Source organism: Symsagittifera roscoffensis, chromosome 10 (genome assembly GCF_963678635.1).
Source record: "Symsagittifera roscoffensis chromosome 10, txSymRosc1.1, whole genome shotgun sequence".
NCBI classification, from domain to species: Eukaryota; Metazoa; Xenacoelomorpha; order Acoela; family Convolutidae; genus Symsagittifera; species Symsagittifera roscoffensis.
The window spans coordinates 13,183,831-13,209,334 of NC_087071.1; the positions used below are offsets into that span (position 1 = coordinate 13,183,831).

The following is a 25,504-nucleotide window of genomic DNA, read 5'->3' on the forward strand; positions in this document are numbered from 1 at the left end:
ACATGTCGAGCATTACTTGTCCCAACAAATAAACAACTTGGCAATTTTCAAAATCCCATTGTTTTTTTGATAAAAATCCCAAATGTACAGATTTTTCAAATTCAATCTCAGGGGGTAAATACCTCTCAAATAGTGTAATAACTTTGTTCAAAAGAGACAAAATAGAAAGATTTATTAGAAAACGCCAAAAACTTTAACCTGACTGATAAAAAAAGCCAGCACTCAGTGATTAAAAAGGTTGGTTAAAATTTCTTCAACGGTATTTTGTTACTTTTGAAACTTTTAAAACTATTTTAAACTAGTTTTTAAGAGAAACAACCTTATCCGCCTTTTAATGAAATATATTTATCTTTAACTTTAGAGGGATTTTCAAAAAACCATTCCCTGGCTTTGATCATTTCGAATTGGGTCCATTTTTTTAACCAGCGGCTCAATTTTCAGAAAAATTCTACCATTGAAACTAAATTTCGAAACACACAGCAACATAGGCCTTTCTGAAAACCTTTCAAAACTATGCGAAATACACAGCAACATAGGCCTTTCTGAAAACCTTTCAAAACTATTTGAAAACGTGCCAACTCTTTATTGAAAGATATAAACTAATTTTTTTGCGCCAATTTTTTTGCTCAGTACTCGGTTTTTTTTTAGCTTTTGGCCGTAACTCCTTTTTTCTTACGCTTTCACCAGTCTAGAAGTAGAAAAAAACCCGCGGGATTAACATAAAAATTGAAAGAGGAAACTTAAACCTGTAACTAATTTTTTGCCATCCCGAAAGTGAATTCACAATCAAACATCTCTTACATCTGCTTACGCAGTATCACAATTTAATCAGTGAAAAAAATAAAATTTGAACTTGATATTTGATGTCAAACTTAACCTTCGTCGATCGGTAATCAGTGCTGTACGATGGAATTTTGACCCTTTTTTGGAGACTCCAGATTCAAAATGAGACACTAAAAACTAGAGAAATGAAGCGTTGCAAGAAATAATTTGAGCGAAGATACAACAAAAAACAGCAATTAATCAGTCAATTGTCGAAATTTTTGCAAGCAAATGGTATCGATTATTGTAAAGAACTACAAAATGAAGCTAAAGAGTAACAAAATAGTTTTTCTTTGCTAAAACCACCAAAACCTGGAACCATATAAGCACATGTTTAAGCTCCGAAACTGTTGAATAAATCATAAAGCTAAGCGTCTTAAAATTCAAATTTTGCCGGGAGGAAAATTTTGCCACTAAGCAAGCAAATTTTGACGCTGTAAAATAAAAATGGAAAAGAAGGAAAAAAAAAGAAAATGTAGCGAAGGTATTTGCAATGATTATATGGTAACATACCATATGGTGAAATGCATAAATTTGAAGTAACCGCGTGAATATTTTATGATCGAACGCGGAGCTTTGAAGGATATTTTTCACCATTTCAGCAAACATTATAGGCCTTCATAAATTTTATGATAGCAACCTTGTTGCCTTTTTGACCGTTCAGAAATTTTGATCGTTAGAAAAAAACACGGCAGAAACCAACGGTTAAGATCTTTTTTGTTTAAATAATGACAAAAGAATTTGCAGTTTTGTTTTAAGATTGCAAAAAAGATTAGTCGTTTGATCAAATTTCTTAAATATCGCCGTCCTTTGAAACTAAAGTTACTCATCGAAATTAATTATAATTTCAAAGGTTAGCCGAAATATGATCTGTCGTTTTTTTCTGAAAGACTTTTTGAACTTATGAACTTCAATATTATCACGGCGAATTTTTTCAAAATGGCTTTTGATGATATTCAATATAGCTATCAGAAAATTGAATTCATTATCGTTTGGATGATATTTTCATTGCGTCATGGCGCGGCGCTGTTAGTCATGGAAATTAAAACAGCTAGGGTTGATTTGGAGGAAATTGAGGTTATAAAAGTCTGGGCGCGGGGGATTTAATTTAAGTATTTGCCCTAGCAACCCCATGAAATAAACCATATCATATCTCAGTACCTTCAAGTTTGATTTTTTTCTTCAATATTAAAAAAAAAACGTTTAAAGAACCAAAAATTTTGAAAAAAATGTCAAAATTATGAAGACTTTATAAGGTTGATCTAAATTTTGTTACCGTTTTTTATCATGAACGCATGAAAAAAACGTAGCGGTTATTTACCTGGTTCCAAGGATTTCGAGTTTATTTCGAATTGGCTTCTCAATTTTTGAAGATAATAAAGTTAAGTGTCCGCTAATAATTTCCAGAGCGCGTTGCAAGGCTTGAACGGAATGCGTGGGATATTTTTTACACAATGCTCCAGCTTATTTTTTTTACTATTTACTAAATTAACTCAGAAATAGGTCAACGGCGAAAAAAAATCCAAACAGTCGGACCAGGTATTAACTTCAAAGCAATCAAGCCGCCACTTTACTTGCAACGCTTGGACGCTATAGGGGAGACTAAATCATATAAAGGATGTAAATAAGTGATTTGTTTACGCGTATGGTCATGCTTGGCTAGAAATGCAATAAAAGATTCTAAATACAAAAATCAGAAAAAAAATGGAAAAAGTCTCTCACATTGTATATGAAAAAGACCGGTGTTATTTTTCTAGGGCTTTTTGTCTAGACTTTTTTTATTAATTGTTTATTGGTTTAGAAATACAAAACCCAAATTGGAAATTCAATTTCAAAGACAGTTCAAGTCTTAATTGAAAAATAGGTTTTTGTTTGAAAAATATTTTATGATTCAGAAATGGGATTTTTATGAGGCTACGCGTGCATGAAAGAAAAAGTTTCCGAATTATTTTCTTGAAAAATTTGAAGCAATCATATTGGCAGGCAGGACAAATTGTTTCGAAAAAAGAGTCCATAATTTGTAACATACAAAATTTATTGGTATTCGTTGCGAATGAGCAGTGAACTGATTTCTGGTTATTTCTTTCCAGAAATTGCTGATTTCTAAACTAAGAAAGAAATAGATCTTTTCTGTACAGAAAAGACAAAAAACTGGCTAAGTAATCTATGTAACATTTCTATCAAGAAAAGCGGCCTTCGTTGGGTACGGGACCCGGGACCCAGTCATCGAAAAAACATTTAAAACCGATTATGCTTATTTTTGATTCGAAATAACAGAAAATGCGGGTTACAATTGGGCAAAATGACACGCTGTCATCTTATATTGTCATTCAAAATTTAAAAATAGCTTAGAATCTGGAATGCGTAAAGCCTTAAGAACCGAAGAAAAATTTTAATTGAAATTTTTTTAAAGAGAAACAATTTTCGCACCTATCAAATCCACTTCTAATTAAATACAAAACCTTAAAAATTAAACTCTTGTTTTTTGATATTACAATTCGGCTCCTGTAGAAGCAAAATTGATTCGAGACAAATATAAGTTGAACAAAATACTCAAACATCGGATTTTCGGTAATGAGATTAAACAGACTGAAGACAAATTGCTAACATTTTGGCGACATTAAACATCATATGTTGTCATTATGTGACTAATCCAAACTGAATCTTTGACTTCATAAAGTCATATTCTGATAGTTGGTTATAACACTTAAAGTCACTGCTTGAGTGCGTAATCACCAAATATGTAGATAAAATTACGTAAAACTCTGTGATTATTACGAAGATAAATCTAGGCCGGTTATGGTAACTGATTTAATGTTGTTAACCGCGAAAAACGCGTTATTTTTTCTGTTTTTGGTTAATTAACTAAGTTATATGTTAGTTATTAGTAGTCATATCATAAAGTATAAATTATCAGGTGATTGTGATGTGAAGTCGCCGCTAAATTGTCAGTTTTTGCCGTCATGAATCTGATTGTTGTTCTTTTGTTTGACCTGTCAAAAGAAATGTTGATCTGGCTTGATAAAAATAAACAAAATCATTAAAAACCAATTTTAAAATGTCAATTTAATGGTAATTAAGCTAATGAGCTGCTTTTCGTTCGAAAAAAAAACATGTTTTTCTGCCAGTTTTTGCCAAACAAGAATGCTCGTATCAGAAGCAAAGCCATGAACAATCCGACTTACGTTAAATGTGTCTGAAGTAACTGTTCTTTGAAAATATTCCCTCAAACCCAAGTAAAAAAGAAAATATTTTGAATATGTTAACCCAATATTTGGACCAACTAGCTACTGTCAGTTCAACTTGGAATCAATTCTGAGCCTGAATTTTTTTTGCCGCTGACGCCGCACGATTGTTCGGCCGCACGAAAAACTTCGCGCGAGCAACTATTTTACATGTATTCCAAATCTGCCGTTCTGGCCAACTTCCGAAAAATGTTACGGCATCGCTATATTTCAGACTGTAGAAAGCACTTGTGTCAAAATTTCTTGGGAGAAAAAGATCACCCAAACAAAAACGTTCCGTCACTTTATTCGAACAATACTGGGGTTATGCAAGGTGTGGTTTTTTTCAGTCAAATTTCGACTTGTTAACTAAGCAATTTTGACGGAAGTTTTTTTTACCAGCTGAGAGATAATATTATCTTTAACTCAAATTTAGAAAATATATTTCACCTCTGGTCATTTTTGATAAAGTTACGGGCGTTTGGAAAATGCTAATTTGGCCGATTGGGGATAACTAATGTGCGATAAATTCCGTACTTATAACACTCGCTTTCCAAATTGAAAGGAGGTCAATAAATCAATCCCATTATTAGATTAAGAGACGTTTAATAAACTCTTATTTTTTTCATGGAGTGTGGGGGGAAGAAAGTGAAGAAACAACGAAAAAAACGTTATTTTTTCTACAATTATATTGAAGAGTACTCAACCAAAAAACTTTTCAATTGGCCCTAATTGCAGTCGGAGCATTTAAGGCTTTATTCTGATATACGAGCAGTCTTGTTTTGTTTCTAATTCTACAGTTCAAGGAATAGCTGGTTGCTTTGCTGCTTAGCAAGCGACTGTACCCGCACTCAATAAAAAGAGAAAATAGTCGATCAGATTGCAATTACTTTTGTAATTTTCATCAAAACTATAATAATCTATATGCGCTAAGTTAAGATGTTTAGGCAATTTATAATCAATTATAATGATAACAATTTTTGTGACAATATAACGAAATGTATTCAATTATAATTGATTAGAAATTTTCCGAAAACCTCTTATAATTTCTTATAGTATCTTATGATCTATTAAGTTCTATTATATTAAAAAAATAATCCCTTTTTCTGTCAAAAATCACTGAAAATGAGAATTTTTGCCTCATTTTAATGAACCTAAACCACAGAGTTTTACAAGGAAACAAATGTTTTATAGACATAGTTTCATACTAGTTGAAAGGTTTCTGCGGTAGGTGAAGATTAACTCATCAAAACAATTGATAAAACTTTAAAATTTAAAATGAGCATCAACGAACAACTGTAGTCGATAAGGAATGAAAAACAAAAAACTATAAATTTGAATTCCTTAAAATTATGCGAACAGATTTTTCTCATCTCTCACTTAAACCAATGTTTACGAAAAGCAAAAATTACAAGCAGTTCAGATGTAAAGTCAAAGACAAATTATGCCAACAACAAAGATTTTTATCGATTGCAGAACAAATGAATTAGAAAAAATGAAATAAACTATAGAACAAATGAATAAGAACTTCGGATTGAAACAATCGAATATAATCGATTATAAGTAACTCAAAAAATAATTGAAATATGATTCAAATCATACTGAACAAAACTTATTTTAATCGATAATAATTTGATATTAAAAACAGAGATTACAATCAATTATAAATTAATCAAAATCAGTTTTTTCTCAGTTTTAGCAGGACTGGTAATAAAATCATACTATAATGATTATCAGCGCTTAAAATTGGATGCGGAGAAAATTATTTTTTTTTAGAATATTCCAGAATAATAAATAATACTAGCAAGCGACTGTACTCGAACTCAGTAAAAAAAAAAGAAAATAATCGATTACATTACAACTTTTATTTAACTTTTTGTCAAAATTAAATTAAAATATAAGCGCCAAATTTAGATGTTTAAACAATATAAAACCCATTATAATGATAATATTTTTCGTGACAACTTATAATACTGTAACCAAAAATCATTGATTATATTTCTTTTTGAAAATGTCTTACAATCACATATAAATTACTATAATCTATTATAGTAGATTATAATTTTTTTTGGTCAAAAGCTCTAAAGTTGAGATGTGTTGTCTACATTTGGTTCATCTGAACACAATAATATACCACGAAACGAAAATTCAAAGAAATCCCTTTATATTAGTTGAAAAGTTCCTGTGGTAGGTGGAAAAAAATCTTCCAAACAAATCATGAAACAAAAGCAGTATACTCAAAATTTAGTGCTTAAGAAAACTTATAATGTGCATCATGAAATACTGTAGTCGAGAAGGAATGAAAAACTGAAAAATTTTTAAATTTGATTTAATTTGAACAGTTTTAAAAGATTTTTCTTATTTTTCACATAAACCAACGTCCACAAAAAGCATAAAATATAAGCAATTCAGATGTAAAGTAGAAGTCAAAATGAGCAAACAAAAGAGATTAGAATAGATTTTTGTCGATTATAATGGATTTTGCTGCAAAACAACTGAATTAGAAATTCGGATAAAATTATTGGGTTATAATTGATCATAATTGTCTCAAAATTAGATAGGTTAATAATCGTTAAAAATGATTGAAGTGCATTTTAGTTGATAGTAATTTCATTTTAAAAAGAGAAATTATAATTGAAAATAAAAATTGATTAAAAATTGATCTCAATTTAATACGACTGGTAGGAAAGTCATTTTATAATCGATTATTGAAGCTATTGAAGCTTAAAAATGGATGCGGATAAAGATATTTCTTCAAAATTTTCCAGATTTATTAACAATAGAATAACTTTAGGAAACTTTTGTTCCAAGTACTTAAAGTAGGTAACAAATTTGCCTTTAGTTGGGTTTCAGATTTTTTAATATCAAAACCTTTTTCATTTTTTTATTGTTTTCATTTTTCGCAGACAACTGTAATCAAGTATGCCCAAATCAGTAACTTTTTCTCAGTTCTATAGTTTTTAACCACAACACAATCGATACTTTATTGAAAAAGTATGAAAAGTCTACTTCATGATGAATGTGTCGTAACATTCTGTGCCAATTGCACAGAAGCGGCCTGTTCTTGTTCTGATTGTAAAAGTCAACAACGGTCTCAATAGTTTTCAATCTAGCCTTCAAAGCTCACTGGGGTACCAAGAATGCAGATCATTATCTTTGTATTTAAAACTTTAAAAGTAAGAAACGAATCGAATTTATAGGATAAAGCAACGCCTACCCATTCTAAATTTTTTTTATTCCGGTAGCCCTAAGGAGCTCCAAGGGATTCTGGTTTTTTTGTCATAATAAAAACTGTATTACACGCAAAAATTTTCTTAGTGTCATCTTAGGGCCTCTAAGTATCATTTTTGCCCATGGATGTTGTGTTGAAAAATCAAACATTTTGTGGATCGAGAAAAACTTGAAATGAAAGGTTTTACTACTCAGATTCATCTACCGCTGAGCTGAATATAAAACTGAAAAAATTGCTTGTCTGAATAAATTGCATTTCACATTTGGTGCTGTTTTTGAGGCCGAATAGTTTTCTCTTCCTATAAACAATTACAAAAAAAAATGTTTGGTATTTTTTTCCAGAGGTTTCTATACTAATGTTGATGGAGCTTTCCTGATCAGCTACCTGTTTTTAATGCTACAAATTTGAAATAATACGACAATGTTTGTTTTTTATTTGAGGTTGCTGTAATAAAAATTGTTTGCTGTATTCAGCTGTCAAACAATCTCCTGAAAATTTCTCTCGACAAAAAAAACACTTATCGCTCGTTATGTCTTTTTTTTCAGATTGCTCCGTTTTGCTTTTAGTCTTTCTTGGTGTAGGAAAAAAGAAAATTTTTGGAAAACTTTCAAACATAATTTTCTAAAGATTTTAAAAATTTTTACACTTACAAAATTAGGAAGCTATTTATTAAGTAAAACTCACCCCTAAGTAAAACAACTTATGCACCTCCGTGAAATATCTCTACAATAACTCAGAATCTCAATGAAGGTAAACTGACACCGATGACCCTTTAACTAACGCAATAACTCAAAAGTCTTCGAAAGATAGATAAAAGCCAGACTGCATTAAAAAAATTAAGTCTAAAAATAAACGTTGGAATTTTACATATTAGATTATAACTTGACCTCAAATGCCATGAATCTGTGACATATGTCGAGATCACATGTAGTTAAATCAAAATCAAGAAATTAATTTTTGACCTCTTTTATGAACTTTGAACCCTAATAAATCTGAAATGGCGATATGATAAATGATAATACATGATTAGGGTGAGACTTAGAAACCATAAATTATTGGCGTGGTTTCTTACCTATATAACAAAAACTTCGTTTGTCATAAATGGTAATTATCTAGATAAAAGTTAGAATCAATATTAAATACTTCTTGAATCTTTGCCCAAAATTAATTGAAATGTTGTCTTTGGTCAGACGTAAATTTTCAACGAACCTAATTTCATGTAAATTACTAGGATAGTTTGATTTAAATTTACAATCTGATTTTTTCATACCATTTCTGTCATTGCAACGACAAAATAGGTAATGTTATACCCAATTAAAGTCTAGAATGACGGTGATATAGTTGTAGTATATCGACAGAAACGCAACACGTTTTGCAAGTTTCTGGGATATCCTTGGTAAATTCTAAATTAGGTCTTGGGCTATTTTAACCCTGTCATGCTATGGTGTTCTAAGTTTATTTACGCAGTTATAAAACCGTTGCCTGAGATTTATCTTCAGTATTAGTTTCAGTGCCTCCAATGTTTATAACTATGCTCAAAACTCTCGCAAAATGTTGAAAATATGTTCAAATTTTAGGGCAAAGTTTTCGACTTAATATATAAAACTTAAGTGAAACTCAAAACTATTTTTATCCTTTTCCAAAAAAATTATTTGAGTGTAAGATTACACTTTAAGGTACGGCTCATTCTTACACTTTCAACATTTCTTATATTTTCTTACAAACCAACAAGTTTGATTTATTGGTCAAATAATCGAAAACTTAAGGATCATAAAAGTTACATTAAATGCAGACAGATTTACCTTTTTTGTTTTGACTTCAAAGCTTATAACCGGGATAAATTTCTCATTACAAATTGAGAGCCCAAATTCGTCGCTGGCTGATAGAAAATTTTTCATAAACATAAATATATGAACAGAAACTAGCTCACCAAAAAATGTGACTTGAAGATTTTTTAATAGCTGTTTGTGGTCTTGAAATTAATTAACCAATTTTGCTCATAACAAATTGGTCTATTTTTGAACAAGATCGCTTGAAAAGTTAACTTCAAAAGACATTTGTGAGAAAATACCACAAGTTTTTTTCAATTAACTGATGCGAAAAGTTTGCTCAAAACAGCAGAAAATTTCGTATTTATTAATAACTTCGCATGTGGTAAATAATTAAAATGTTCGAGAGTTTAAAAATTTAAGCGATAATTAAGCTACATTTTTGTTACATTTTTGTCGCGGTTTTTTTAAATAAGAGATGTGAGACTTTTAGAATCATTTTTACATGTCTTTGTGCTCAAGAAAAATGGCGGGAACACTTTTTCATAAGGCGGCCCTTCCTTTGTTTCAAAGTCGACGGTGCTTCAATTTTTTCATGAACCTCCATTTGATTATTTTAACTCAGCAAAAAATCAGGAAGCTCCTTTTTTGAATGCGAAATTTGAAAAGTTAACGACAAAACGACATGATGTCTTGAAATTTTGAGACCCTTCATTAAAAGTCCGACTTTTAGGTAAATTTCAATGCAAGTCTTTACTTTCAATGCAAGTTCAATACTTTAATACAAGTCTTTGAGAGCTTAATAACCGCTAACTTATTATCTTTATTTATAACTATTTATCTGACTATTTAGGGTTTTTGCCTTTTAGTTTTTACTGTAGTTACATGATTTTCTTAGTGGCGACACCAAAATTAAAAATAGCTCCACCCTTATCCTCGTCTCCCTCCCTTGCTCACTCAAGAAGCATAAGGGTAACAACCGCTTTAGTGAAACCGTCCATGCTCATCCACCAACTGCATGGGGTCGTTGGTGAAGTGGTAACGTCTCTGCCTCCCAGCCGGAAGGTCAGATGCTCGTTGCTCGAGGATGTGACAGCATTACTCAGCCCAGAGAATAAACCAACAAATGCATGTAACTCTTAAGCGGGGGTACAACAGCGGTTCTTCGCAAAGAGTTAAACAGCTGGTATGTTGGCCTTTTTCCGTGTGGAAATTTTGTCTTACAAATTTATGATCTGCGCTCGTTTTTTTTTGGTGTGATTCAGAAGCACCTATGAAAATATTGTCATGGGGGGGGGGGGGGTTGGGGGGGTATTGCAAATGCTCTTCTTCTCAGGGATTCAACCCCCCTTTGTACTATTTTGAGATATCTTTTTTTTGGTGACACACAGTAAAACTTTTCAAACGGCGCCAATATAAACTAGTTTTAAGGGGAGAGCGCGCTCCAAGAAAAAAAAAGAAAAAAACCGCAATTTTGTGGTCAAAATACTCCAGATAGTGCCTAAAGACGCCTTTTTTGGCCTGTTTTTTCAAATTTTTTCCTGCGGCGCAGAAATTTTGGACAAAACCGGGTCTGCTTAGTGCTTTGGGAGAGCTCAGAAAATCAACTTGTTCAAACTAAAAAAAGTCGACAAACTTTTCGAAACTTTTTCGAACATCCGCTCCCCTCAAAAAAATCCTAGATCCGCCCCTGTTTTGATTCATATCTCACAAAATCATATTACACAAAAAGATAAAATAGACTTATAAAAACAAACAAAAAGGTTTGTTTTTTTTTCATTGGAAAAAAATAATATTTGACTTTCAACTGTTTTTGGAGCACGGAGTACACATCGTAGGAAAAACTATATAACCCTTATTTGCTTCGAAAAGTAGCCCGGCTTGACCTCCATACACCAAAAAAGCTTATCATACAATTCCATACATCAAGTGTATGGAAAAATGCTTGTCATACAATTTTCGTACAACTTCAAAAAATGGTTGAAAAAAGATATAAACAAAATTCTGCGACTGTTTATTCTGTATTTTACTAAATTCTGCGTTTTAATAAAATAGTCTGGAAATGAAAAAACTGAGGTTTTTGAATTTTGAAAAAAATGCTTTTCAAACAATTCTCATATGTTTTCCGAGTAATTTTGAAATTGCCCCCAATATTTTTAGTGTTGTTAATCGTTTGTTTGTTAATGTTAATTGTTTGTCGATCTTTTTACTCAAATGAACAATTTCAAAAAAAAATTTTTTTTGCATGCAAAATTTAATTTTTTTCGTGTGCATAACGCAGTCCTGAATACACTTATGTTAGATTTTTTTTTCCTTTTTGCTTAATAACTTTTTTCTAAGTCGCTGGAATTTTTTCTCTATGGCATGTTTATGTATGCCTTCAGCACTATCTGTTAATTTAAAAATTCAAATTTTTAAATAAAGTAATCATTGTTAAAAATTTTTGCCAAGAGTTAAAAGTTCGTTACTTTCGATAGATCATTTGTGAAAGACAGCTCCAAGACAATTCAGGTCGTTTTCTATGCATTTGAAATACAAGACCAGTCCAACCTTTGGTGCTATGAACAAACCAAGGTGTTTGTCACTTGCGCTCAGGTACGAACACGAACCAAAATTTTGAAGAAATTAATTTTAGAAAAAAATTCTTTCGTTTATGGAAAAATACTTATCATAGATATTTCATACAATTTTCTGTACGTATGGAATTGTATGAAATTGTATGGTAATAAGATTTTCAAATATGGAAATTGTATGATAAGAAGTTTTGGTCAACCTGGGAAGTTTTACGACGGGCATGCGGGGATAAAATCTAAATTAAGAAAACAAGTAATATGGGCTTATTTAAATCACTGCTTAGACAACTCTAGCCAAAAGAAAAAATTTCAAATAGTTTCAAAGAATGAAGTCGATTCTGCTTTGTTTTTGTTGCCTTGTGAAAAACAGATAGAGTTACACTAATTTGGTTAAAACATATTAGACATGGCTCAAAGCCATTTTTTATCTGCTCAGAGAAAAGCGACTAAAACAAAATTCTTGAAAAATTCCAGCCTTTAGATTTCATGCCGCTCGTTCTAAATTACTATGAAGCTTTTTACCTTATCTTTTTTATCTTTGAAAAGAAACAACTAAACTGCCTATGCATTGCCAATTTTCTTCTGCACGAGGTAATCTGAACTCTATATTTTTAACTGTGGTAGAAATCACTCAACACAACCAAAACAAATTCAAGATTCAGAGTTTAAATAACCCCAATCTTTTCTTCAATTTCTGCATTATTTTGATAGAGAAACCAAAAAATTTTATTTCGAGCTCTTTGAAATTTGATTAAAAATTTATATTAAGTCATTATTTCAACAAAAAACCAAACCGCTTACAAAATGATATTCTGCTTTTATGATACAGGGTAATTCTGTCAATCTAGTTTTTTTCTAACTTCGCTAACTTTTTAACAAATAGGATTTTTAAAACATGTTTTTGCAACCAGATATGTCCATTGTTAAAAAATATGTCCAATGGCATGACTATGACAGATATGTCCATTGGCATGACTATGAAAAAAGGGTACATGTTTGCCTAAGCAATGGCTAGTCCCTACTTCCGTTTTAACTGCGGCATTTTTCCATCTTTTTGAACAGACTTGCTGTTTCGCAGTCCATCCTGAGCTGGCACTGGGTGTGTTACGATTTCAACACAGTTGGTTAGAACAGTCAAGTTTTTAGGGTTAACATTATAAGCTTCTAGTGATGCCTATCACCAAGACACCGAAGCCTGTGTATCACAACCAAGCAGTTGAAACGTGACAGAATGTAAAAAAAGAGCATGTTTGCGCGCAAATAATTTTTTTTTTTCGAAACGTTTTCAACTTTAACACTGAAAGTTTCCCTCTTTGACTGAAACTTTTCGGTGGTTTTATATCAGAAATTTCATATCAAAAGCAATTATAAAACAATTGATCGACGAAAAGGCCAATAGAAAATGTCTCAATAGATGATCCTAAAAGCAGACAAGAATGCTCGTATCTGAGCAGAGACCTGATTGTTCCGACTGCCTTTTAAGTTGTATGGAGCAAAAAAAAAACAACATGAGAAAATAAATGTAATAAACAAAAAATGATTTTTTTTTTACTGAGATTTTTTGCAAAATAGCAGAGTGATGCATTTCGCTCCTATTAACATATCAATTTTGGCATATTAGCTTCCTTGAACCAATTTGGAACGATTTTTAATACAGTTTAAAAATCGGCTTACGCGTTTATGGCGCGAAATATATCGTGCGTTAATTGTCCCTAATTGGCTAAATTGGCAACTTGTTAACCCCCATAACTGTACCAGAAAAGATTACAGGTGGAATAATTTTTCAAATTTGAGCTGAGGACAACAATACTTTAAGAATAAAATATAAAAATTTTGCCTAAACTGGCCAGTTAAAAAGTCGAAATTTGTCTGATGAAAAAAAAAACACCCCGAACACAAATATTCCATTACTTTTGATACGAAATTCGAAACCACAAGACTGTTCGTATCAAGGTGAAACCCAAAACTTTGCAGAAATTAATTTTAGAAAAAAATTCTTTCGTTTATGGAAAAATACTTATCATAGATATTTCATACAATTTTCTGTACGTATGGAATTGTATGAAATTGTATGGTAATAAGAATTTCAAATATGGAAATTGTATGATAAGAAGTTTTGGTCAACCTGGGAAGTTTTACGACGGGCATGCGGGGATAAAATCTAAATTAAGAAAACAAGTAATATGGGCTTATTTAAATCACTGCTTAGACAACTCTAGCCAAAAGAAAAAATTTCAAATCGTTTCAAAGAATGAAGTCGATTCTGCTTTGTTTTTGTTGCCTTGTGAAAAACAGATAGAGTTACACTAATCTGGTTAAAACATATTAGACATGGCTCAAAGCAATTTTTTAGCTGCTCAGAGAAAAGCGACTAAAACAAAATTCTTGAAAAGTTCCAGCCTTTAGTTTTCATGCCGCTCATTCTAAATTACTATGAAGCTTTTTACCTTATCTTTTTTATCTTTGAAAAGAAACAACTAAACTGCCTATGCATTGCCAATTTTCTTCTGCACGAGGTAATCTGAACTCTATAATTTTAATTGTGGCAGAAATCACTCAACACAACCAAAACAAATTCAAGATTCAGAGTTTAAATAACCCCAATCTTTTCTTCAATTTCTGCATTATTTTGATAGAGAAACCAAAAAATTTTATTTCGAGCTCTTTGAAATTTGATTAAAAATTTATATTAAGTCATTATTTCAACAAAAAACCAAACCGCTTACAAAATGATATTCTGCTTTTATGATACAGGGTAATTCTGTCAATCTATTTTTTTTCTAACTTCACTAACTTGTTAACAAATAGGATTTTTAAAACATGTTTTTGCAACCAGATATGTCCATTGTTAAAAAATATGTCCAATGGCATGACTATGACAGATATGTCCATTGGCATGACTATGAAAAAAGGTACATTTTTGCCTAAGCAATGGCTAGTCCCTACTTCCGTTTTAACTGCGGCATTTTTCCATCTTTTTGAACAGACTTGCTGTTTCGCAGTCCATCCTGAGCTGGCACTGGGTGTGTTAAGATTTCAACACAGTTGTTTAGAACAGTCAAGTTTTTAGGGTTAACATTAAAAGCTTCTAGTGATGCCTATCACCAAGACACCGAAGCCTGTGTATCACAACCAAGCAGTTGAAACGTGACAGAATGTAAAAAAAGAGCATGTTTGCGCGCAAATAATTTTTTTTTCGAAACGTTTTCAACTTTAACACTGAAAGTTTCCCTCTTTGACTGAAACTTTTCGGTGGTTTTATATCAGAAATTTCATATCAAAAGCAATTATAAAACAATTGATCGACGAAAAGGCCAAGAGAAAAGGTCTCAATAGATGATCCTAAAAGCAGACAAGAATGCTCGTATCTGAGCAGAGACCTGATTGTTCCGACTGCCTTTTAAGTTGTATGGAGCAAAAAAAAACAACATGAGAAAATAAATGTAATAAGCAAAAAATGATTTTTTTTAATTGAGATTTTTTGCAAAATAGCAGAGTGATGCATTTCGCTCCTATTAACAAATCAATTTTGGCATATTAGCTTCCTTGAACCAATTTGGAACGATTTTTAATATAGTTTAAAAATCGGCTTACGCGTTTATGGCGCGAAATATATCGTGCGTTAATTGTCCCTAATTGGCTAAATTGGCAATTTGTTAACCCCCATAACTGTACCAGAAAAGATTACAGGTGGAATAATTTTTCAAATTTAAGCTGAGGACAACAATACTTTAAGAATAAAATATAAAAATTTTGCCTAAACTGGCCAGTTAAAAAGTCGAAATTTGTCTGATGAAAAAAAAACACCCCGAACACAAATATTCCATTACTTTTGATACGAAATTCGAAACAACAAGATTGTTCGCATCAAGGTGAAACCGTGAACCTTCCGATTGAATTTCAATGTCCAGGGAGCAGCAATAAAATGAAAAAATTAATTGTAATAAATTAAAATGAAAAAAAGAACATTTGTTCAAAAATTGAGATTTTTTAAAAAAATTATCACCCCATATGCATATAAAGAACAAAGTGATATATTTTGCTTCTAGTAACCAATCAATTATGATAAATAAGCTTACTTGAACCATTTTGGTACATTTTGGAATGTAAAAAAAAGATATTTGCGGGCGAATAATTTTTTCGAAAGATTTTGAGTTTTAGCACTCGAAAATTCCCTATTTGGCTGAAATTTTTTGGTGGTTTCAAATCAGACAAGTTCCTACTAAAAGCAACAAAGAAACAATTGATTTTACAGAAAATGTCACACCAGAAGATCCAAAAAGCGAAAAAAAACTGCTCGTATCAGGGGAAAGCCTCCAATTTTACGACTGCCTATTAAAGTCTATGGAGCAGTTATACCATGAAAAAATTAAATGTAGAAAAAAAAACAAAATGATTTTTTTCTTCAAAAATTTAAGTGTTTTTTTTTGTGAAAAAACCATCCCCCCACACGCCATACAAAATGCAAAGTGATAAATTTCCCTCCTAGTAAAACATCAATTATGGTAAGTAAGCTTCCTTCAACCATCTTGGATTTTTTTCTATTGCGGACTGAAGCTCCACTTACGCGTTATTAGCGCGAAACATATCGCGAGTTAATTGTCCCTAATTGGCTAAATTGGCAATATTTTAACCCCCATAACGTTTAAAAAAAGGATTACAAGTGGAATAATTTTTCAAGTTTAAGCTAAAGACAACAATAATTTTTGAATGATATTTAAAATTTTGTCAAAACTGTCTAGATAAAAAGTCGAAATTTGTCTGATGAAAAAAAAAACACCGCGAACACGAATATTTCATTATTTTCGATACAAAAGTCAAAACAACAAAACTGTTCGTATCGGGGCGAATCCCTGAGTGTTCCGATTGAATTTTAAGGTCCAGGGTCCAGCAGAAGCATGAAAAAACTAAATGTAATAAATTAAAAGGAAAAAAAAAGTTTGTTCAAAATTTGAGAATTTTTGTTAAAAAATTATCACCACATACGCCATGTAAAGAGCAAAGTGATAAACTTTGCTTCTAGTAACCAATCATTTATAATAAATAAGCTAACTTGAACCAGTTTGGATCATTTTGGAATGTAAAAAAAAGATGTTTACGGGCGAATAAATATTTTGAACTTTAGCACCCAAAAATTCTCTCTTTGGCTGAAATTTTTTGGTGGTTTCGAATCAGACAAGTTCATACTAAAAGCAACAAAGAAACAATTGATTTTACAGAAAATGTCACACCAGAAAATCCAAAAAGCGAAAAAAAAACTGCTCGTATCAGGGCAAAGCCCCCAATTTTACGACTGTCTATTAAGGTCTATGGAGCAAAAATGACATGAGAAAATTAAATGTAATAAAAACAAAATGATTTTGCGTTTTAAAATTTTAAGTTTTTTTTTTGTAAAAACCTACCCCCCACACGCCATACAAAGTGCAAAGTGATAAATTTTGCTCCTAGTAACACATCAGTTATCGTAAATCAGCTTCCTTCAACCATCTTGGAGCTTTTTCTATTCCGGACTAAAGCTCCACTTACACGTTATTAGCGCGAAATATATCGCGCGTTAACTGTCCCTAATTGGCCAAATTGGCAAAACTTCAACCCCCATGTTTTTACAAAATAGGATTGCAGGTGGAATAAAGTTTAAAATTTAAGCTAAGGCCAACAATAATTTTTGAATGATTTATAATGTTTTGTCAAAACTGGCTACTTAAAATGTCGAATGTTTTCTGATGAAAAAAAAAACACCCCGAACACAAATATTCCATTACTTTTGATACGAAAGTCGAAACAACAAGACTGTTCGTATCAGGGTGAAACCCTGAATCTTTCGGTTGAATTTTAATGTCCAGGGAGCAGCAATAAAAAGAAAAAATAAAATGTAGTAAATGAAAATGAAAAAAAAAGAACGTTTGTTCAAAAATTGAGATTTTTTGTAAAAAATTATCACCCCATACGCCATGTAAAGATCAAAGTGATATATTTTAATTCTAGTAACCAATCAGTTATGATAAATAAGTTTACTTGAACCAGTTTGGATAATTTTGGAATCTAAAAAACAAGATCTTTGCGGGCGAATACATTTTTGGGAATATTTTAAGCCTTAGCACTCAAAAATTCCCTCTTTGGTTGAAGTTTTTTTGGGGGTTTCAAATCAGATAAGTTCATAAAAAAAGCAATAAAGAAACAATTGGTCTTACAGAAAATGTCCGAACAGATTATCCAAAAAGCAAAAAAAACTGCTCGTATCAGCGCGAAGACCCAATTTTCCGACTCCCGTTTAAGGTCTATGGAGCAGTTATAACATGGAAAAGCTAAAGGTAATAAAAAAAAACAATTTTTCTTTCAAATTTAAGTGTTTTTTTTGTAAAAAACCACCCCCTCCCCCCACACACACGCCATACAAAGTGCAAAGTGATAAATCAGAAAGTTCACATCAAAAGCAAATATAAAACAAATGATCAACGAAAAGGCCAATAGAAATTGTCTCAATAGATGATCCTAAAATCAGACAAGAATGCTCGTATCTGAGCAGAGACCTGATTGTTCCGACTGCCTGTTAAGTTCTATGGAGCAAAAAAACAACATGAGAAAATAAATGTAATAAACAAAAAATGATTTTTTTTTATATGAGATTTTTTGCAAAATAGCAGAGTGATGCATTTCGCTCCTATTAACAAATCAATTAGGGCATATTAGCTTCCTTGAACCAATCTGAAACGATTTCTAATACAGTTTAAAAACCGGCTTACGAGTTTATGGCGCGAAGTATATCGCGCGTTAATAGTCCCTAATTGGCTAAATTGGCAATATTTTAACCCCCATAACTGTACCAGAAAAGATTACAGGTGGAATATTTTTTTCAAATTTAAGATAAGGACAACAATACTTTTTGAATGATATATAAAATTTTCGCCAAAACTGGCCAGTTAAAAAGTCGAAATTTGTCTGATGAAAAAAAAACACCCCGAACACAAATATTCCATTACTTTCGATACGAAATTCGAAACAACAAGACTGTTCGTATCAAGGTGAAACCCTGAAGATTCCAATTGAATTTTAGGTCCAGGGAGCAGCAATAACATGAAAAAATTAAATGTAATAAACTAAAATAAAAAAAAACGTTTGTTCAAAGTTTGAGATTTTTTGTAAAAATTATCACCCCATACGCCATATAAAGAACAAAGTGATAAATTTTGCTTCTAGTAACCAATCAATTGTGATATATAAACTTAGTTGAACCAGTTAGAAACTACTTGGAATGTTAAAAACAAGATAATTGCAGGCGAATAAATTTTTCAAATTTTTTGAGCTTTAGCACTCGAAAATTCCCTCTTTGGCTGAAATTTTTTTGGTGGTTTCAAATCAGATAAAATCATGCTAAAAGCAATAAAGAAACAATTGATCTTACAGAAAATGTCACAACAGATGATCCAAAAAGCAAAAAAAAACTGCTCGTATCAGGGCGAAGTCCTCAATTTTCCGACTGCCTATTAAGGTCTACGGAGCAGTTATGACATGAAAAAATTAAATGTAATAAAAACAAAATGATTTTTCGTTTTAAAATTTTCAGTGTTTTTTTTTGTAAAAAACCATCCCCCCACTTGCCATACAAAGTGCAAAGTGATAAATTTTGCTCCTAGTAACACATCAATTATGGTAAGTAAGCTTCCTTCAACCATCTTGGAGCGTTTTCTTTTGCGGACTAAAGCTCCGCTTACGCGTTATTAGCGCGAAATATATCGCGCGTTAATTGTCCCTAATTGGCTGAATTGGCAATATTCAAACCCAAAATTTTACGAATTAGGATTGCATAGGAATATCTTTTCAAATTTAAGCTAAGAACAACCATACTTTTTGAATGGTTTATAAAAGTTTTGTCAAAACTGGCTAGTTAAAAAATCGAAATTTGTCTGATGAACAAAAATCACCACGAACACATTATATTTTGGTTACTTTCGACGCAAAAGTTGGAGCAACAAGACTGCTCTAGTCAGGGCGAAGCTTTGAACCTTCCGACTGCATTTAAAGGTTTACGGCAACAAAATTGGTGACAATTTTCCAAAAAGTCCCTAAGTACGCTTTTTAGCCTGTTTTTGACGGCGGGCACAAAATTTTGTCACAATGCGTTCTTCATTCTGATTTCGGAGAGCTCAGAAAATCAATTCAATTTGGTCCACCTAAAAGAAAAGGTCGGCAAAATTTTCGAAATTTTTCTTAAAATCGCCACCCCCCCTCGAAAAAATCCTTGAGCCGCCCCTGACTTTTCCGAGAAAAAAATCTATTGCCCTTTTTTAACTTTACTTTAAAATTTTAAAAATTTGGGGCTTTGAAATCTTAGATGAACGGCAAATATTGGACAAACTTTAATGACCGTGAAAAATATAGAACAAACCTTCCTTTTGTTTTCGTCAGCTGTCAAAATCTGTCGCAGGGTAACTGCAGGTCGAAATACCTGACAAGTTATAAAAATGTACTTTATATTGAACTTTTGAATAAATATTTAACATGTGTTTCAAATTAAAAAGTCAGTTTTACAAACCAAAAATAAACAAAAGCTCAAGCATAGAGCCGAAATGAATATTTTTTGATTAGTTTGTGTTTTCATTGCTCAAAACTAACGCACGAATAAAGATTGGTGTAGTTATGGCTTAAAATATGGTATACGGATTTTAGTTTCAGCTTTATAGTAGTTTAATAAGGCTTATAAAATGGACTGAAGTTTTGAAGAAGATTCGAATAAACTCAGTTAGAGCTTGAATTGAAATCAGAATTGAGAAACGTCACTAAGGAAAAGTTAAATAACCAACCGGGGTTATTATTGTATACAACTAACCAGCGGGCTTCTCTTCAAATTGAATTAGGGATTAAGATTTCAAGGCTGATTTACTTCATAACTTGAAGTTAAACATAATTTATGATATGGTGACTTGAAGTACGGTAAATTTTGCAGAAAACTTTGACAATTTTTTTCTATCAGCTTTTTCGAAAAAATTTCAAACTGCAAAATTATGAAAAACTTATATCCAATTTAGAAAAAAATGCTTGCAAGATTGTTAATAAAATGCAAGTATTTGCAGTTTTGTAGTATTGAAACATTTTACGGAACTGTATAGTCAAAATAAACTTCATATCGGATTTTGGGGCTGAAAACATTTCAAATTTGTTCACTTTTACACATAAATAAAATATTCAGTTTACTGAATCGCAAAAGTGGGTCTAATGTAATTGGTAAAGTGGGAGTTTGGGAATTTTTGGGACAAATCAGAAACCTGTTTACTCGAAGTAGCTATCAAGGGTATTCCATTTACCCCCGAAGGTATTTTATTTGTTCTATTTAAGGTATCGATTGTACTTTAAACTTCCCAACTTAGGGAATTATAAAGCTTTTATTGATTTTGTTTAGTTTTCTTTAACAAAAATGAATCAGTGAATTAGAAAAACAAAGTTTGGAAAATATATCCAATTTGGGCTCAAAAAAGTGGCAAAATTGGATTCTTTTCTGAACAACACACTGACAAAAATGGTTTCAGATCAATCTCAATTATTTTGAAATCGATTTTAACTCAATCCAAATCCATGAACAAAGTTTATTTAAGAACTGAAATGGATTTTGAATTTCTTTAAATAGAATTTTCTTCGAAACTTTGGTTCGATTTAAGTGTCTTAAAATTGTTTTAGAATGACTTGGATGGATTTTCCAATACAGTAAAGCCCCTCCCAGCTTTACTCAAATCCATCCAAATATTGCTAAAACCCATTTAAACCCGTTTTCAATTACCCTGGGCAATTTTAGTGTCTAAAACACCCATTTCAAATCAATGTAAAAAAAACCTATGCAAGAAATCAACAAAATGATCATCAATATAGACCAAACTTGAGCTCAAAAAACTGCAAGGAAATCAAAGAAGAACATCGAAAAAATCAGATTTTGAGGACAAACTCATGTAAGAAATCAGAATATAATCAATAAAATCAATTTCGATCTCAAAATTGATTAAACCATAAAAATTGATGAATAAAATTTAGATTTAAAGCTAAATTTATTTTAAAAATTGAGAAGATTTTCAATACAAGTCAGCTTTGAAGCTTGAAAAATGCAGGGAGATCTTAAAAAATCTTCGAAATAATCCATCTTTTGAGCGAAAAACTATGTTAAAAATCAAGAAAATTGTTAAAGAAAAATCAGACTTTAAGCTCAAAATCTTTCCACTAAATCAAAGTCGAAACGAGAATGTAAACTGATTTTGCACGAAAACTTGCTTAATAAGTTAAAAAACAGTCAATGCATACCAAATTTTGAGCTCGAAAAATGCAATGTTAAATTGCAAAAAAAATCACACAATATTATGAGAAGAAAATGCAATTCAAACCAATTAAAACTAAAATTGATTTTTTAAAAAGGTTATTCCATTTGTTGTAATACTGCTACCAGCCAGGCTGGATGTAAAAAAACGATGCGCAAGGAAAAAATAAACTGAAGACTAATAATATGAGAAACTCGAATCAAAAATATCAATTTGAAGCCGTTTTCATCCCCCTAGAGTTAAAATAAAATAAAATTGGAACAAATGGAATATAATCGATTTGGATTATTTTGATTTGAATGGAATATATACTTCAATTAATAATAATATCGAGTTGACCCAAATCATTGTTTCACATTTTTTAGTTAAACTTTAAGCAGAGTAGAAACTCCAAGGGTGATTTACTTCATAACTTTAAGTTAAACATATTCTTACATATAGTGACGTTAAGTACAGTAATTGCTGCATAATTGTTGATAATTTTTTCTGTCAGTTTTTTTTTTCAAAAAAGTTTCCAAATTAGAAAATTAGGATTTTTTTCCATAACTTGGAAAAACAGGCAAATTTGTTTGCCAATTAATTTTAGTCAAAACTAAGAGTATATCAGATTTTGGGGCTCAAAACATTTCAAATTTATTAGCTATTACACAAAAATAAGATATCCAGTCCACTGAACTGCAAAACAGGGTCTTATGCAATTGGTAAAGTGGAAGTCAGGAAATTCATGGGCCAAGTCTGAAAAATGTTTGTTCGAAGTATCTGTAGTTATCAATTAAGTATTCCAGTTACCCTGAAGGAGTTTTTTTTTCTATTTGAAGCATTCATTGTACATTAAATTTCCAAACTTAGTAATTTAAAAACATTTTTAATGAGTTTTTTTTATTTTTCAACAGTAACAAACAAAAAAGTATAAAAATTGATATTGAGAAAGTTGTCCAGTTTGGGCTCAAACAAGTTGGCACAATTAGATTTTCTGATAGAACGCACTGAAAAAAATGGTTTCGAATCGATCAAAATTATTTCATGCCAAATAAATGAATTCAAACAAAATAACGAATGGCAAGCGTCAGAGGGGATTTAAACACTTCCAAATTGAATTGAAATTTGATTTTTCAAAAACAAATAGTCTTTCAATTGTGCTACCAGTCAGACTGCATGTAGAAGGAAAAATGATGCGCAAGGAATAAATGAAACCCAAACGCATAACCGTTGAATTGAAAAAACTCGAAAAAGAAATATCGATTCACATCCATCTTCAGCCCTCAAATTTGAAAACAAATTGAAATAGAACAATGGACTTACCTCAAGTCAGAAAATTTTTGAACAAACAGAAAAAGCGAAAAAAAACGATTGCTGTATTCTTTTTTAATTTTAAACACTCCGTGACCTCAATTTGAAAAAAAAAACATTGAACAAAACAAAATCAGTGAAATAAAATTTTTCAACACAAGAATTGTCCTAGTCAAGGAAACAAAAATGGATTATAACAGTACATGAAAAGAATAATCAGTCCTTAAAAAAATTAGTGATAAACACAACGATAACATAAGTTGATCTTCTCTTTAGCTATCGAAAAAAAACTTTTTCTCGATTTGCTGATTATAAACTTAGTCATGTACACATTTCTAAATCGAATTATGACAAAAATACAGTCGTCCAGTACTTTAGTTCAGACTTTTTTGAGGACATTTTGATAGAATCTGCCTTTGTTTTCAATCAAGTGGTTTTTTACTTTTATTATATCAAGTGTTGGGTTTAATGGTATTGATATCTTATTTAACACGACTTGTAACAAAGAGTTTGAGCAAATCCAAAAAAGGAAAACTTTTGGAGATAATGGTCTAATTCAATTAGTATTTTTCAATTTTAAACTCTTACCCCGCACGTTATGAAAAACAAAACCTAATATTTTTTGCATGATATAACTTATCAAGTAGGGTTAAAATCTCGCCTCTTTTCAATCACCAATGATTAAGGAGTCAGACTAAGTCTTTGCTCACGCACTGGCTTGAACTATATTGCTCGTTAATTATCCCACATTGAACAAACCTTTATAAGCTACAAAATACTGAGCTAAAAACCGAGGAGTTTTCAAACCTTTATAATCTACAAAAGATTGACGGTGAAATTGCTGCTCATATTTTAACTCAAGAACTCGGTATCTTTCAAGTTTAGGATTAAAAACCAACACTTGCCTGGGGGGATAACTCATAGCGAGAACAACCCAAATTTGCAACTAAAGACAAAAAAATCAACAGTTTTTTCTATTTTTGATATACATATTTTTTTTCACATAAAATATTCATCAAAGATATTTGGGGTTCAATTTTCCGCCGCTGCTCATTAATTTTCAAATACCTAACAATTTTTACCTATTTACAAATAAAACGATCAAACTAGCTACATTTACATGTTGAAATAACAACCCTACTTAACCAAACTTGTCGCTGAATGTTTTGAGTTTATAATAGAATAAATTTTAGCTTATTTTTATTTTTTTAATGCGTCTATGGAAGATTTGAGAAAAAAAAACAAAAAAGTGCTAAAAGGAGACTTATACCAGAAATTGCTATTTTTTACTTTTCACTGCCAGTTTGAGTCAAAAATCTGCTCAGTTATTTAGCAAATTAATGGACGCTGAAAGCGCTTAAAACAAAATAACACTTAGTTTTTGGCTCAGCTAAAAGCTTAATTTTTTCATCCATTAATGTGCCAAATTTTCAATACCGTATCTTTAAATATAGTAGCAGAGAGGAAAACAATTAACCAGCAGTATCATTCTGAAATCTGAAAAAAAGAATCTTTTTGTCACTTTCTTTGTACTCAGGCTTTACTTTTTTGAGACTGCCAAAACAGCTTAATTGTCTGCGTTTATTGAATTGAATTGTCTTAAAACTAACTGAAAACAGACTAAAACAAAGATAGCAGGTTAATGTGCAAAGTGCAAAAATGTTCCGACTATAGTCTTAATAAATTAAACTAAATTTTTTCAAATTATTGTTGTTTTTTTTTGGCAGGGTGTGATAGGAATTGAACAAAAAACTGATTATTAGTTAAATTCGACTTTCATTTGAAATTAAGCAAATTGAAAAATGGTTTTTGTATAAACATTACTAGAAAAAAGAAAAAATTTTAAATTTTTTCGAATATTTTTTCAAGTTTTCATTGCAGTTTTTTTCGAGTTTTTGAAAAATTTGCTTCAAAAAGGCGCTAAAATACTCAAAGTAAAACTAACATTACTCAAGTGCAACCAAGTTTTACGTTTTAGTTTAAACTATCGTAGGCTTTCAATTAATTAAAGTAGGACTGCTCGCTCGCTTTATTCGCTTGGAATAAGAAGATTAATCAATTTTTTAAACCGGTTTTTCTCGTTTCTTCAGAAAAATATCTGAAAATTTCAATCTTGGTTCAAATCACGATTGTAAGGGCTTCAATATGATGTATCACTCAACCTATTCCGATATTTGTGGTACCTGGTTTTGCGTGGAAAACAAAAATTCGAAAAAAGAAAAACAATAAAAACACACCCAAATCCAAATAACCTCTCCATTTTTGATGGTCGGATCCAAAAAAAACATACGACATC

The 25,504-nt window shown here is 31.2% G+C and overlaps 1 protein-coding gene across 9 annotated transcripts in view; it reads right to left on the reverse strand.

Annotated features, from left to right (window-relative positions):
- LOC134855106 (myb-like protein AA) overlaps positions 1-25,504 on the reverse strand; it is a 51,708-nt gene that overhangs the window by 14,875 nt on the left and 11,329 nt on the right. The window contains exon 1 of one of the 9 annotated variants that reach the window (XM_063871494.1): positions 20,007-20,394. The exons of 2 other annotated variants lie outside the window; for them this stretch is intronic. The gene's annotated coding sequence lies outside the window, so the exon portion shown is untranslated. Of the gene's footprint in view, positions 1-877; positions 933-1,335; positions 1,421-2,143; positions 2,289-3,381; positions 3,632-7,962; positions 8,104-9,080; positions 9,209-20,006; positions 20,395-25,504 lie in introns of those variants that run through there. 6 more of the 9 variants (XM_063871497.1, XM_063871498.1, XM_063871491.1 and 3 more) reach the window with 6 other exon arrangements.